A 15,299-nucleotide genomic window follows, 5' to 3' on the forward strand; every position below is an offset into this window, starting at 1 on the left:
TTTGACATTTTTAAGAATATCCAATCTTTAACCGATGATTGTTAAACTTGTGTGTGTACTTACCGGGATGTGTTCTGTGTCTTTGAAACAGACGGTTCTGGCAGAACTGGCAATGGAGGGACAGGGGTTCCCAGAGGGGTGTAGACTTTTTGGTGACTAATGGTGACTGCCATTACTATTAGACATTTTACTGTTCGGGGTTTTTTGAGTTAGTCTGTAAGACTTGATTACTTGATTGATTAATTATTTATTCATTGTTAATAAATGTTTATTTTGATAATGCGACTCTCTCATTTTCATTACCTGTTAGAGTGGAGAGAAAGAGGTGTCGGTGCTAGAGAGAGAGAGATTGCTTAGAGAGAGAGAGAGAGAGAGAGAGAGAGAGAGAGAGAGGCTGTGTGTAATACTGTGTGTTGGTTTGCCTTCCGTTCGTGCTACACGCTTACCTAATGTAATGCGGGAATCTCCCCATTACAGAATTTGGTGGCTAGCGGTAAAAAAAGTGGTATAAAAGAGTTTTTTTTTATGCCTAGGAACGCCAATGAAGAGATGGGTGGCCAGTTAGAAAATAAAGGGGTTATGGGGTATGGCTTAGCGATAGTTTTCGAACGACAAAGCCTTTGTGGGATTGTGGAAAATTGTTAAATTGTTAGATCTCAGTTGCTAAGTGAAGGGGGTAGAGAAATATCCATCCGTGGGATGTGGGATGAGGAAAGAAATTTCTATTGGAGTCATCAGATTTGCTCGTACCGAGATTCTTCAGGGCGTGAGTCGTGAGAGTAACTCAGTCTGGTTTGTGAGTGAGAGTTGCCAGGTGCCATCTCGCCGATCGCATTTACATTGTGCCGACGAGATTTACGTATTCTACGCGAATTCCGAGTTCTTTTGTTCCCATTATGGAGTGGTGAGTGTTAAAATATTGTTTATCAAAGGGGAGGGTTTTTCTTTAAATATTTCAGTGTAATGGGATTGGTTCAAGAGGTCAAAACATTTTTTCTTTCCCCATCGTAGCAGAAGTGACGTGTTTTCTTTATTCACGCCTGTTTATAATAGATGTATTCGTCTTTGTTTAAAACATAGGGGTGTATTAAGATGTTTTTTTTTCTATGCATGTGAACTGTGCTTAGATAAGCATATTTGGCTTAGAGACAGAGCGGCCACAATTTTACGGGCTCAGCACATTGCGAGGGTACTGGCATCCCTCGGGTGATAGTTGCATGGAGGGTACCACTGGCCTCCCTAAGAGGGGATTGCGAGATGGGCACTAGTGTATACCTCAAGGGGGTCCTCAGACACTGTTTAAGGGGAGATGGGTACTACTGGTATATACCTCGGGGAGTGTTCTGCCGCTTGACTGAGGGGTTGTTCTAATGGGGGGAGAAACTTTTTTTTTCTGAGTGTGGGTGAACTCCTTTTTTTTCTTTGTCGGGGTGTTGGGGGATGGGTTTGCCCTTGACAATGAATTTCCAATGGTAAGACATCAGCTGTTTGATTAGTTGATGAAGTGAAACGCCCGTAGAGTCTTTTTTCTTAGAAAAGAGTTTTTTTTTCTCTCTTGGAGGAAGAGAAAAGGAAATAAAAAGAGAATTGAAATACATTGTATGGGTGTAGGTTTTCCTTGTGCCTTGGAAGACACAAATATAAGGGGGATACACAGATTATTTTTTTTTATTGTGTTGGAGAGATTACTTTGAAATGCCGATGATTGGTGTTGTGTCTGTGTGAGGTTCGGCAATGGTGTATGCTGGAGAAATTGTGTGTCATAAGGTTCAGCATTACTGTGTATGCTATTTAAATTTCACCCTTACTTGAGATCTTTGTAAGAGAATTGTTACTATGGAGAATTATTATTATTATTATTATTATTAATTATTATACTTGAGATGTGTCATGGGAGGTTTGCTTAAGTATAATTATCATTATGGGAGACATACTTTGCGAGAGATTTGAGATATTTCATGGGAGATTATTTTATGATTATTACAGATAATTATTCATGGAAAATTATTACAATGAATTAATGGGAGAAGTCTTGTGTTAGTTATTTGTTGAGTTTTTGTAACTTTGGAGAATATTTCAGTCATTCACGATGAAGAGTTTTGCTGAATCTTGATGAATCTGGCTGAATCTTGGTGAATTGTGTTGAATCTTGTTGAACTCTTGCTGAGTTTTGTGCTGAATTTTTGGAGAATGGACAAGCATTGACATTTTATACCGATACTGGTGATTTTGATGATAGCAAATTTTGGTGATTTTGCTGATAATGATATTTCTGATACTGGTTTGTTTTACATACTAATACGTGGGTATTTTAATGGCTATCAAGGGTGGTCAAATCTTTTTTGAATTTGGGAGGAACTAACAACACATTATTTTTTTCCTCTTTTTTTATGAGTTCAGCAGATAATTGCTTGAGATCTAGTGAGTCACGGGAGATAGTTAATAATGCCGTTGATTTTTCTTTCTCCTTTTTTGGAAGTTAGCCATCGCTGACACAAGTTTTTTTCACCATGGGTGAATTTGAATTTGAATTTATTTTTTCTCTCCAGTTGGTGTGAATATTTTTCAATATCTCAGTTCGTGACTTAGAGTCATTGTTTGGGAACGTGTTTGGGTTTCAGCTATTTGATGCTGTAGAGAAATTTATGGGAGAATTTTTGCACAGTTTTGAATGCATACGTAATGGCACTATATTTTTTTTCTCTGGATATTTATGTTCCAGAAATTGTGAGTTTTCTTGCACAATACATTTGTCGTATTTGTGACAACTTTGTGAGAAATAGGAAACTTGGCTAAGTTTTCTAGTGGCCTATGTCGTAGTGCATATGGAGAAGTCTTGGCTAAGACACTTTGTATTTGGAGTTCTGTTATAATAGTTGTGGCACATTGGTGATTTTTTCTAGAATTTTCTAAACAGTTTTATTTGCCGAGTTTTTGCCCTTTTTTAGCAGTTATGCTAAATGGAGAGAGTTTTATAGTTTTTGACTATAACATTGAGTTATTCTCTGGAGAATTGAGATATATTATTTGGAGTTATAATTGGAGGTATATACTATTTTGGAGTTATAATTTGAGATATAATATATGGGAGATATATTTTTGGCTATGTTTAGTTCAATTATTTTGCAGCCATCTTTGTTGCAAATGGAGACACATTTTTTTGGAGATTATGGGGAAATATTTGTGAGTGTGTGAGCTAGATGCCTTGAGTGCACATTTTTTTGGAGATATATTTTTTGGAGCCTTGTTTTATTCCACATGGAGTATTGGGGAAATAGAGGTATAATTTCTGTATTTGCCGAAATAGAGGTGATTATTCTCTATTCCTGGAGTGGTGTCGTTTTTTTTATTAACATGTGGCTATTGGAGAAATAAGAGAGAAATATAAGGGGAGTGGTTATTAACCAAAGAGAGGAAATATTTTTATAACCGGAGTGGTGTTATTATTAATATGGTGAAATATATGGAGTTGGAATTAATCTTGGGCGGGTGACCTTTTTTTTGTGGGTATGGAGTTTTTTCGAGACAAGAGAAGATTTCTGTGGTTCTTTCTCTTTGGTTTCGTGACTATTTAGAGAGAAGTGGCATTACTGCATTACGAGTCTTATGGAGATGTGTGCATTTTTTATGTTCACAAGTATGTTATTTTGGAGGCATATAATTTGGGCAAAGTCATGTTGAGAGAATAAGTCTTTGAGACAAGTGTTTGAACACATTATTCATATCCTGGAGTTAATTCTGTGAAATGTGTCAGTTAGACCTTTTTCTGTAGAATCATGAGTTTCCAAACTTGTGTGTCTGACTAGACAATTTTTGTGCTGCTGTTTGAGCATACGTCCGCAGGCGATTTTTCTGCTGACAAGCGATTTGATGAGCCGTGTGTTGACTTTTTTCCTTTGATGATGATCGATCAGAATTTTCACAATATCTGGAAATGTTGACAATAGCATTTCACGAAAGCGCATGTGTGAGAGTTTGCTTTCTGGCAAATTCCATAACTTTACATGGAGCATTTCTTGGAAAACGCGGGAGTTATGCATATTATATATGTATTATGTATTTTGTGATTGGGGGAAATCTACTTGTGATTATCCTTTTTTTAATTATTTTTCTTCCTTTTCTTATGAGAGATGTAATTTGGGGATTGAGTTTTAAATAGCATTTCTTTTGTGGACGGGAGATGTAACTTGTCGGGTGATGTGATTTTTCTGGGTTGTTATTTACGTAAATGGGAGTTTGACATTAAGTCTCATTGTGATTAATTATTGAGCAGTAAAGGGGTTTTTGCTGTTAAACTTTGGAGATTTTTTACTGATTTTGTGGGTTGCTGTAATATCAGAGCTTGAGAGAACATTTTTTGGGTCTGGGTGTGTTACGTGATTCTTTGTTTTTTTTTTTTTTCTTGGGCTCATTACGATTTTTTTTTCTTTTTTTTTCTTGTGAGCACATTCGAGTTTGAAATGTGAGTGCAGAAGTCCGTGGAGTTGCTGTGATTTCTGAGTTGTGTGTGTGCTGATGTGTGAGTTTGGAGAATTGAGTTGGAGAACTTGAACTTGATGTTTTTTTTTCTTTGAGAGTTGTGATAATGACTTATGATTTAGTAGTCATATTAAGGGAGTTAATTGGGAGATGTTCAGTTAGTATTTCTGACTTTTTGAGATCGTTGTTTGATAGAAGTAGTATGTCTGGGTTAATTTTTTTAGATTGACCAGTGACTTGACTGACATACTAACACACCAAAAAAGTCATTTCCCGACGCCAGCAAGACGTCCACCAGCCGTGTGCAGAGAGTGTTGCTGCCGTTTTTGGTGATTACGAGAGTCTACAGAGTTCAACGTGTCTTTTGGGGATCTGCAGAAGCCGTGAGAAGTCTTCTACAATGAGGGAGGCATTCCGTCTTCCTACAGTCTACTGTCTGTGCAGCTAGTTGCAGACAAGCAAAGAGGGATATTCAAGAATCCGAAGAGAGAAAAATTCTAGTGTTATTGAGAGATATAAGAGTAACAGACCTTATTTCATAATGCCAGAGACGTGCAGTTATTACTTATGTTTTATTTTAAGCCGGCCAGTGTGTTTTATATTATATAAGCTATTTTGCTAGGCAGGGGCTAGCGTGGTAGTGGCCGAACCATGTAGGCCTAGGGTTTTTGATTAATAATATATTGCCTATGGAATGTGGAGAACAGTGGAAAGGCGACGACCCGAGAAAGCTGATGAATGAGTTTTTTTGGATGGCATGAGATAAAACTGCTTAGTTAGACAAGTCAATGCACGACAGTTTATTAACTCTTCTCAAAGTGCCTTTGTGAAACTGGTTGCGGCCAGAATTGTGAGGCGTTAACGAACTGTGTGTTTGTAAGTGCGTGTGCGCCTCTTTCTGTTAATAATGTTGAACACCCAAGTTTATGGGGGATTTTGATAGAGGCATCTTGGAGAGAAAGGCAAGATGCCGTGGCGCTCGCCGGGAGTTTTTTATTAACTGTGTTTATAGTGGTTCGGTTGCTTGGGTGAGTGTTAAGATTACTTTAGCCAAAGAGCGGCTTGTTGTCTGTTTGACATTTTTAAGAATATCCAATCTTTAACCGATGATTGTTAAACTTGTGTGTGTACTTACCGGGATGTGTTCTGTGTCTTTGAAACAGACGGTTCTGGCAGAACTGGCAATGGAGGAACTGGGGTTCCCAGAGGGGTGTAGACTTTTTGGTGACTAATGGTGACTGCCATTACTATTAGACATTTTACTGTTTGGGGTTTTTTGAGTTAGTCTGCAAGACTTGATTACTTGATTGATTAATTATTTATTCATTGTTAATAAATGTTTATTTTGATGATGCGACTCTCTCATTTTCATTACCTGTTAGAGTGGAGAGAAAGAGGTGTCGGTGCTAGAGAGAGAGAGAGAGAGAGAGAGAGAGAGAGAGAGAGAGAGAGAGAGAGAGAGAGAGAGAGAGGCTGTGTGTAATACTGTGTGTTGGTTTGCCTTTCGTTCGTGCTACACGCTTACCTAATTTAATGCGGGAATCTCCCCATTACATATATATGTATGTATGTATATATATATATACACATATATAACCTTTGTAAGATAAGGGATTAAATTGTCTTGGTAACAAGTCCTCTAACGTCACTGTTGCAACGTATTTATTATTTCTTAGCTCCATCCGTCTTATAGTAATCTACGTTCAAAATGAGGTTTCAGGCTTCTGTGTGCTTCAGATTCTAATCTTCACTCACAGGTAGCCAATATACTTTGGATATTGTTTACCTTAATGTCTTGATATTCCAAATATTCCTTGACGTTTTCTCCCTCAAAATTTTCATGAATGGGATCATTTTTTGCTGACGTAGTGTCTCCTTAGCGCAATCAGTATTTCACCCGATATTTGCCTTGTGGGGTCCAAAGCTCTTAAGTTCCAGCACATCACTTATAATTGTCTCACGGAAAATTTCTACTAAGTGTTTTCTTAGTTAATTGCTCTTGCAATCGACTGCGTTTTTCCTTAAGCATCTTTCTATCTTATTTGTGTCCTCAGTATCCCATTACATTTCCATCCCTGTTTCCACGAACTGGAAAATCATGGTCTCACATTGTATTTTATGTCCAGAGCTGCCCTTCCTCATGTCTTGGTTTTCATGCGTTACTCTGTCTGTCAGATTCCGACTCTCTGGTATCACAATTAGAAAAGAAATATCATTTTAATGTCGTCAGCCTTTTCAGCGTTTGTATTCGGCCCAAATTCTTCCAGCACTGAGCTCGCTGTCCTCTTCTGAATTATGTGTCACTTTTATCGTGCTCCCTGCGAGAATTTTTGTCTCCTTATTTAACTGAACACAATCCTTTTCTGCCCTACATTCATTACCAGACTTTATTACCAGAGTGTCGTCATTCGCATGATTTATGGCATTTATAGTGAATCACCTGAACCTGAAGTGCCCTGGCTTAATTTCCTGAAATACAAAGCATATTCTTTCTGTCTGTTAGGAAACACTGAAACAGGAAGCCAGCAAGACACTAGGTTTGATGTTTTCTTCAATCATATGTCAAGTCCGAATTCCCAACATTGATTTTGTCTCGCTGGAAACCAATATTTACCAGGTTATCCCGTAATTCTGAAATCATAATTCAACCTGGAGGTCAGTGCAGCCATATTGGAATGGAATATAAAATTTAGGCCAAAGGCCCAGCTCTAGGTCCTATGAGGTCATTCAGCACTGAAAGGGAAATTGAGGGACAAAAGGCTAAATTTAAAGGTGCCACATGAACACCTCGCAGTTGCACTATGAAACAATTGCTAGGAAGGGTAGAAAGACAGAAGGAAAACAGAGAATATGAACGGAGGAACAGTAGAAGGAATAAAAGAATAAAAGAGATTGCAGCTAGGGGACGAAGGAACGCTGCAAAGAGCCTAAGTAATGCCTCCTGTGAACGAAGTGAGGTGCACTGACGGCGCTAACCTCCTACGTAGCCATACTTACTGCTAAAAAATTATAATGTATAAATTTTAGCGTTCCCTAAAAAACTTTTGGCTGGTTAGATAAAACGCTATTTAAAATAATCCTAACAAATGGGAAGATTTGCAAAACGAAATCAAGACACCTTTTGATTTTGAATCATCGGTAACTGGCTTTCATGCCCAGAGATATCAGAAAAATCAACCAAAGTATTGTAGCATCTTTATAACGTTACGCTCGTCGGAAGATTTTCGAGATATGCGAAAGTAAACTGTACTTGAGAGTTATACGCGTTTTTTCAAGCATGGCAAGATGTTAGCATTTCCTGGAAGATAACACCAATTACCAGTGGCATTGATGACATCATCATCAACCAATGAGAGCGAAAAACTCTTACCAGTTCACTTCCGATTTCACTGTCTATAGGTAATGACAAAACATTTAATCAACTTACTTATTTGTGATTGTTATACATGAATCCACCTGGTGCTACTTAGGCTTGTTATCTGCTCGTCATCTACTTACTCCGAGGTGCTAGTACTAAATATGGCGGAAGCTCCTTAGGACGTCCTGTTTAGTACTAGCCTCTCGGGGATCAGAGTATTATATACACCATTTCAATGCTGTATCGTAGACAAATTAAATTAATAAAGGATATCCTCGTGTGGCCGTCTACTGTACATTTACCATACGGTGTTTAGTACTACAGTAGATTCACATCAACCGTGCATCTGATGTCTAGGCCAGTCCCTTACGACGCTCCTGATTGGCTGTTAATAAGCCAATCACAGGGCTGGAAACTCTCAGTCTCGAGAGTTCACATAAGCAGGATGTACGTTCCACCTCTCCTGAGGGATATATACGTCTTTCAAAAGTATCTCTCAGGATAGATGGAACATACATCCTGCCTATGTGAACTCTCGAGAGAGACTGAGAGTTTCCAGCCTTGTGATTGGCTTATCAACAGCCAATAATGAACGTCGTAAGGGACTGGCCTAGACATCAGATGCACTGATGATGTAAATCTACTATAGCATCTCGGATCAGGTGACGCGTAGATAACAAGCCAAAGTAGTTTTGAAAAATATCTTCCAAGTTTGTAATGAATCTTTGTCGCAGTTGGCATGGAAACCGATGGTCACAGCGACAAGAAAAGGATTCCAGTTATCCTGGATAAGAGAACTTTTATGAAAACCTATATATAATTTTGTACAAAATACCTTTCATAATTCTTGTGTTCAGCTAATCCATTTTGAATTCAAGCAAGTAGTTAAGAGTAAACAGTAAGAGAAAACTAATGGTTTTAATAAAGCGAAGTAAATATTTTCTAAAAGGAAAAACTAATTGACCATGGCTGCAACTATGAGTCCCAAGTATTTTTAAATTCGTTGTAGAATATACAGACATAAGTATGAATCAGGTCATTGAGATCAGGCATAATGGATGGCAAGAGCTGTTAAGAACTTGGGAAAATAAGCCAAATAGCAATTTTACCTTAGAAAACTATGTAAGCTTCGACAACCACCAATCAGCGGTGAAGTTGGTAACATCACCATTAACCAATGGTAGCTGATCAAAAAAAAAGTAACAAAAGTACTTAAGCTAACAACATATACATAGAGTAGGCTTCGTATTTATTTCATAGAGTTCGTCTGTGTCACATTTGACCAAACGTTTCTTGAGGCGTGACTTTGTACCAAATCTTGCGGTTATATTCGTTCTCTCATCATTGTAAATATGTTGCTGTCCCAATTTCACGCGGATTTCTCTTTGCAAAGGTGAGGTAGTACCATTCGAATATGGGTGAAGAAGACAAGTAACGTCCAGAAATAGTAAGCCTAAAATGAAGCAGCCTATGGATATTGCAACTCTTGGATGGTTGGGGGTATATTATGAAGATTTTAAGCCTATACCCTGTTTTTTTCCATCTGTCCATCCGCCTGTGGTGTTTCCGTATGGTAACACTGCGTCCCGGGCTTTAGATAATTACATTAAGCTTACATTCAACAATAATAATAATATCCTATTTCGAATATTAACGGTGTACTTCGCATACAGTAAATTATTAAAACACTTTTCAGTTGCAAATGTACATCCAGATATCCTTTTATTTACCTAAAACTTGCACATACCGTAACTATTTAAAGCCCGGGACGCAGTGTTACCATAGAAACACACCATAGGCGGATGGACAGATGGAAAAAAACAGAGTATAGTCATTCTTAAGTTTTAAGGAACCGTTAGATAACTACTCTCTACAATTATTTTTACATCGTCAGTGCGGTAAGAGTCATATGCGTCTATAATTACTCGCACATGCATCAGGACTGTATTTACTACAAGGTGAAATTATTGGTTATACAACATTTTCGGCTGAATTTTCAAACTATCTCAGGAAATTATACGTGTGTGTGTATTCATATGTATTACATATATATATATATATCTAATATATATATATATATATATAATATATATATATATATATGTGTGTGTGTGTGTGTGTGTGTGTGTGTGTGTGTGTGTAAGTGTATATTTACACCTAAATATATCCTTCTAAAAGCAATATATAGCCGAGGATGAACAATTAAAACGCTGTAATAAAAGTAATCCTTTGGAATTAACAGTTTCGTGCGGGAGAGTAGGCTCGAAAACAAAAATTGTAAAATAAACATTAACGACATAAAGTTTTATTACAGAGCGTGTTCTATCTAGCCCCAGCAAGAGCTGAATTGTGGGAAATATTTACAAGGATTTACTCGACACACTAAAACAAAAATGGCTTTTCAGGAAAAAAAAAAAAAAAAGATCGGTTGAGTTAGGTATTAAGAGATTATAAATTATTGATTTATCCGGGCGCAGTAAAACATTTTGTGAATTTAATCCCTCGGCCATTACAAAACTTTATGAGATGAACTCGATAAATGTCGGGCATGCGGGGGAAGGGGGGTAAGGGGGGGTGGGGGGGGGGGGATTTGGGGGGGGGATTTAAAAAAAATCTGTCGAAAGACGGAAGTTTTAATGTATTAGTCAATTCATTTATCATAAATGATCCAGTGATTGTTTAGGTCATTTTCTGGATCAATTAATGATGAAGTTTGGAGAGAAAGAAAGAGGCATCGTTCGTTATTACGCTTCATAAACTATGCAAAGACTCGCAGAGCTGTTGGGAATGATTCAGTATTAATTATTATCTGCGGTGGCAGCAAATTATTGATAAATAAATAAATAGGCTGTTTTCTCTTTATTTCAGAAATTAATGTAACACTCATGAGTAGTGATAAAAAACCAGTATATATATTTATATATATTATAATGGTATATATATATATATATATATCTATATATATATATATATATATAATTATAATATATATAATACTTATAATTATATATATATATATAATATATATTTCTGCACTCATACAATTCATTATGTTTTTGTATGTCAGACATTTCAGTTTCTTGTTGTATTTCAGGCATTTCAGTATTTTTTTGTATTTCAGACATTTCAGTAGCTTTTTGTATTTCAGACATTTCCGTTTCTTTTTATATTTCCGACATTTCAATCGCTTTTTGTATTTCAGACATTTCAGTTTCTTTTTAGTATTTAGTTCAGGCATTTCAGTTTTTTGTATCTCAGGAATTTAAGTTTCTTTTTTGTATTTCAGGCATTTCAGTTTCTTTTTGTATTTGATAATTTTCTGGGTAAACTTATGATGTTAAATTTCGTGAATTTTTATTACGACATCAGTTGTATTCTTTCATAGCATATCTAAATGACTATATCATTTTCTGGTTTGCATTTTTATGTGTGAAAATATAATTAGTATCACAGATAAGTTTAGACGTTCATTCACGTTTTTGTATTTTGTCAACACACTCAAATCGTTGTACTCACCTCTCAGTCATTAGGTAGTATATAAAATCCAATTCTACTAGACCATCTCTGACGAAAATTCACATCAAGGGTTAATTTGTTCATTCTGGGGTGTGTAACTGATTATTTATCGTAAAACCAAATTTCTGAAAATAATTTGCCAAAAGGAAATTGAACGATGCACTAGCAAAGGGGTTTTACTTTTCTGTCAGGTAGCTCTTCCAATTGGTGATCGTTAGTCATTAACAGTTTCAGTTAATAAAAAGTTCAGAGCTTTTCAAGAAAATTACCAAAACAAGTGACGGCAATTTGATTGACTATATTTCAACGAAGGAGCTCGTTTCTTTCTAGACGGGGATTCACTCAAATATTCATCATGGTTAAATCTAATTCGAACCTCCGCTGTTAGTTTCGGTTATTCTTTTCTGCTTGATCGATGTAGATCACAGATGAGTAAGATGATTACTGTAAAACGGTTACTGTAAATGATAAACTTCATTGGGTTTTAGAAAACCAAACCATTTTGCAGCACTGTTTTGACACTTGTGTCTCAACAGTGAGGTAATCTGTTTTGAGAGCGATATTATGACAAAACTTCATCGAGGCCAAGCCAAGCATTATCGTCGAGAGAGAGAGAGAGAGAGAGAGAGAGAGGAGAGAGAGCACAATTAACTGTTCTTCGATTTGGTTTCCCACTCACTTTTTTATTAGTAGCAGTTGCATCTTCAGCAAAAAAAAAAAAAAAAAAAAAAAAAAAAAAAAAAAAAAAAGTTTATTTTTTTTTCTTTTTTTTCTTTATGTCTATCATGGCATGCCTCATAATGGACATAATATCAAGGGACAACCATCCGAACGTCACGGTTTGAGATGTGTAATGAAAATGTCCAAAAGATTTTGTGACAACATCATTCCCCAGGTAAATCCTTTGTTCCAAAAATGTAGCAGTTTCTTCTCTATTAACGGACTTCATTTCTGGCGTTTCACTTTTACCTGTTTCCAGAGAAAACTTTCAGTAGCATAAACACGCTAAAAGGTCAATTAATATGCAACGCATGTAATTATGAATATCTCTGTAAAGGTGCAACATGAGAGTTACAAAGATATTGTGCATAGTCCTTTTGTGGAACTTCTTTTACTCGTTAGCAAATAAGCTCTTTTGTCAAACTTTGAACATTATTGTTATAACGTGTTTCATGATTTCCTTTTTTAGTTTTCTTGTTTATCATTCTGCTTTAGAAAAATTGAATGAGTCAAACGTATTATTCACGTATATTTTATCTCTATATGTATAATATGTAAGTTTGGTCAATGTTAATAACTTCCTAATGAACACTTCAGTTGTACAAGTCTTATTCCGTGAAGCTTCACTAGAAGTGATCGAAAATATCTTGGTGTTGAGAATATGTCTGACTGATTAGACTACATTTCATTTTCCAGAATTATGGTAGTGTTCTCATAATTATCTATAAAACCATTGGACTCTCGTCATCTTAGAAAGTTCGGGAGCCCTTTTTCTTGAACTAATGTTAATTATTGTCCAAAGAATGGCAAAATGGAAGAGAAATCATTGGCTGAAATTCCTTAAGTTCGTAACTCTGTGGATTCCCTCACCTCCCCGAACCTTCGCACCACAATCAGGATCCGAGCATCATTTTCCCTTGATCCACTGTCACTAAGTCTTCGAATATACAATGAGAAAAGTTCTGGGTCTCTGAACACGTTCCTGACAGAACTTTATCCATTATCCAGCTGCGAATTACCCTGAGAAGAAAAAAGAACGAAGGAGCTATTTTATTCTTCAGGGATCTGAACTCTGATGAGGATTCTTCTACTTCGTCGGAGACTGTTTTCGGGTGCTGCCTCTTACATTGCGCATCGTGTGTCTCCTTCCTCTTGGTCATGGAATGTTGGCAGTGATGACAGACTATAGGGAGGTAACCAATTCCATAGACGTTGGCCGAGTTAAATTACTGTTGCCGTACATTATGTGATATACTAAGGGATATGTAGCTATTATGTATGTTTGTATCTATTTCCATCGCCACCAACCCTCGCTATTTATTTATCTTCTTGCGCGGTATCGGTACCTGGCAAGTGGCTGCCAACCGCATGCTTCCGGCACAACACAGAGCAGCCAAAATAATGTTATTTACTTTCCCGGCATCGCCAGTCAAGAAAAGTGAGTTCGCTTCTCCATTTTATATTCAATATACAGAAATAGATTGCTACAGTGATGCTGATTACACTAAGTCAGAATATATACATACTGACATAAAAAACATTCACTAACAATTCCATCAGATATTTCACTAAAGCAAACGCGAGTTAACGTAAAACTTCATGGAAATTGACCGTACTCGTTCACACAAATATTTACCTGAAATATATAATATCTCTGAAACCGAATGGCAAAATAAAGTTTAACATCCCTGACGTTGAACACAAACGACAAAATAGTTCAATAAAAGGAAAAATACATTCAAGAAAGTCTTTTCTTCGTGGTTTTCGATTATGCTAAATATATGACTGTCCAGGCGATAATATCACCTTTATGATAATATAACAATGAATCTATTTCAGAAAATATTCTTAGAAATTTATACACTTCCAGTAGCGCCTGAAATTCAGTAATGATCTTACATCTCTTTATGAAGTGTCGAAATGTCAAAATCTGCGCCTTTTGGTTGGCTGAAAATCATCTCTCATGGTCTAGAAAATGAAAAACTTGTTCACAGCCTTATGATAAAGAACACCAGAAACCTTTTCATAAATTCCCAGAATAGGAACCATCAAACCACAACTTACAATACTATAACTGTGGGTCGAATTGCCTCAATAGAAGCAGCAGCATCGTTTGATCAGCAAGATTACGTTTTCATTATTTCATCTGAAATTCAGCATTAACGAAAATGTTAGAGATAGTGTTTGTGTTACTTGGTCAGGTTAGTTGTCCTCTCGTTTCCCCACTATTCAGCATTTCTCTTAATCTTGAGTAGATGAAATAGATAGATAGATGGATATTCGAATTCCATTACATTAACTCGCAAGGAAAAGTGAGAGTGATGACATCCCGGCTTCACTGTTATTGCTCAACTTTCTCGTAAAACAAAACTATAAAATTCTAGGAACAGTAAAATGTCAGCGGGTTTAACTTTGTGGCCTACTGCCCAGGATGAAAGAGACCCTTTTCCATGGTAGTGATTAACGTTAAAAAAAATAGAAATAACGTTCAAAGTCATTTCATTCGAGTGCGTGTTGAAAGGAAAGTTTTACAATTTTGTTAAGTAGGATCTGATAAGGAAACTGGCGCAAGTAGACTGTCTAATAATGCTCTGGAAGACAGTTGCAAATAAGACTAACTGCATTATTTTCAAATTCGCAGCATTATCAAAGTTTCCTTATAATCGAGTTGGGGTGGCCATGACTCTTCTAAATAATAACGAGAAGTTATGAGCTGAAAGTTTCCAGTCTCTTGATTAGGAATTTATAAATCCATATTAAATAAGAAAAAAGAAAAAAGTTGATACACCTATTATGGCAAATTTATAATTTTCCTAAAATGAGAGCCAACCACTGGTAAAATAGGAAAATAATTGTACGTCAATAATATTGAATATAGGGGATGAAAATAAGTATAGCCAGTACCTATGTATAAAAAAAACGCTTGGAAGTAAAGGATCAGACGTTAATGCAATGATGAATGGAAGAGCAGGATAAGCTTTAGCAGAGTTAGTAGCGTCAAGAGATACTTTCATTAAAATCTTGAGATGATATTTCTGAGGCAAGACGGATGGATTGCCTTTTGGAGCTTCTTCTTTCTAATAAAAGAGACACGATTGAGAGAGTCCAAGTATTTCGCCTGCGAAGGAGAAGCTTAGAGACTTCATAATGACATTTAGAATTTGCAGAAATATACAAAGAATCCTTCAGTGACGGATAAATACATTTATTCGTAACAGAGGAGTAT

At 36.5% G+C, this 15,299-nt stretch overlaps 1 protein-coding gene across 1 annotated transcript in view; it reads left to right on the forward strand.

Moving 5' to 3' along the window:
* The window catches only part of LOC135208420 (mucin-5AC-like), a 673,035-nt gene that overhangs the window by 237,598 nt on the left and 420,138 nt on the right, over positions 1-15,299 (forward strand). The window lies entirely within an intron of this gene.

This window comes from Macrobrachium nipponense, chromosome 35 (assembly GCF_015104395.2).
Source record: "Macrobrachium nipponense isolate FS-2020 chromosome 35, ASM1510439v2, whole genome shotgun sequence".
NCBI lineage: Eukaryota > Metazoa > Arthropoda > Malacostraca > Decapoda > Palaemonidae > Macrobrachium > Macrobrachium nipponense.